The sequence below is a fragment of the Pteropus alecto genome, unplaced genomic scaffold, assembly GCF_000325575.1.
Source record: "Pteropus alecto unplaced genomic scaffold, ASM32557v1 scaffold81, whole genome shotgun sequence".
Taxonomy (NCBI): Eukaryota; Metazoa; Chordata; class Mammalia; order Chiroptera; family Pteropodidae; genus Pteropus; species Pteropus alecto.
The window spans coordinates 6,330,307-6,332,323 of NW_006433378.1; positions in this window are offsets into that span (position 1 = coordinate 6,330,307).

Sequence of the window (2,017 nt, forward strand, 5' to 3'; positions counted from 1 at the left end):
GGCAGGGGGTCCCAGGGTGTGGATATGCATAGGCTCCACCTGCTTTCCCAACACGAATTAAGTGGGTGCAATAACCTAACCACACCGAGAAGATCTTTTTGCCACTTGAGTCATTCTCACTCCTATTGCTAGGCTTTCGTCAGAGAGTCTTTTTGTCACTTTTGAAAATGTTATTTCTAGGAAATAAAAGAACAGTATGGCCGCGGTTAGCATTGCTGGTAAGTTCTATTCCTTGAGGCACACTTAACTGCAATAGAAAAATATGAATCTGATGAGTATATTATGAAGCCTATTACTACCACAACCGTCATCTTTGTCCTCGAGCACCACGGTACCTGCACTTCAAAAGGATGTTCTTCAAAAGCCATTGTGTTGGGGAAACAGGATGAACAGTGCTTGTATGATGCTGGATTCTTTTAAAAAGGAAAGAGGAAAATGAAAAATAGCCCTGCAGTTCCTCTAGAGCTCTCGGCAAGTGTTGTTTCCACACTGGTCTGATTTCTTCTGATTATTCAGACATGTTTCGTACTGTCTCTGTATTTTTAATTTGCATGGCATCTTGTTCAGCCCTGTCTAAGTCAATGGTCTTCATGCTTGTTGAGGTTGAACAAGCCTTTTCCTCCTGGCAGGTGTCTGCTTCTCAGGCCTTTCACACGTGGAATGAATGGCCTCTAAGGACACGGAAAGATGTGGGCAGGGGCCTGGTGACAGGATCGCGTGTCCCTAGCATCAGCAGGGACCAGCTTTCTGGATCTCTAATTTTTCTCACAGACTTTTGGGAAATGTTGTTTTTATATTAAATAGTGATGGAACAATGGAGCCGAGTGCTCAATTTGCATGAATTTTTAAGATAATGCACAATGCTTCAAAAACATTTCATGCTTATAACAGATGTCATGACTCCTGAAGTGGATGGTGTTATGGGGTGAATTGTGTCTCTCCAAATAAGCAGCAGTCCTAACTCTAGTACCTCGGATATAAATTTATTTGGAAATAAGATCATTGCAGATGTAGTTAGTTCAGATGAGGTCATAATGTAATAAGGTGAGTCCCTAATCCAATGTGACTGGTATCCTAATAAACGAGAAAACTTGGATGTAGATATGCACACAGGGAGAATGCCATGCGAAGATGGAGGGAGAGATGGGAATGACGTGTCTACAAGGCAAAGATCACGAGCAAACCACCAGAACCTGGAGGAGGGGCTTGGCACAGATTCTCCCTCACTGCCTCAGAAGGAACCAACCCTGCTGATGCCCTGATCTTCAGACTTCTGGCCTCCAGAACTGTGAGACAATTCGTTTCTGTTATGTAGGCCACCCAACATGTGGCGCTTTGTGAGGGCAGCTCTGAGCAAACTCATCCAAGGAATCAATCTTCTTTCTCGCTGGGGGCTTCACTGGTAAAATCGAGGCAGCACTGAACTGTCTCATGGATCGAGCTCATTTTTAGTGTCTGATAGAACCAGCTGTGGATTCTGGCTTTGCTGCCTATAAGTCGTGTGGCCTTGGGCATGGGTCCAAATGTCTCCTTGTGAGAATTAAATGAGAGGATGAGACCAGGCAAACTGGTGGGTTCTCAGTAAGATGTTATTCCTGTTTCCCCTTTCTCTTCTGACCTTCCTGTCCCTAGAGGTATTTCGTCTGAGAGATGAAGAGCTCAGGGCCTAGAGAGGTCAGACGACGTGTCCTCAGTCACACCATGAGCTGCTGCAAGGCTGGATATCAAATCCAGGCCACCTGACTCCACAACTGTGCTGTGGTTCCCCTTGATGTAGTTATTTGGAGGCTCCCCCCATTGTAAAAATTCTCCATGCAGTGTTTCCCATAAACAGTTGTAAAGGCAATGAAACAGGTGCGCCTCTAGGTTCAAGATCCTTCCTTCCTTCCTTCCTTCCTTCCTTCCTTCTTCCTTCCTTTCATTTTTTTAGGCAAGGCAACCCTTGGTTGACCTCACAGGTTGCAAGGACCTTGTCAGTTTAAAATCCCTTATTTATTTTTTATTTTTATTTTTTTTA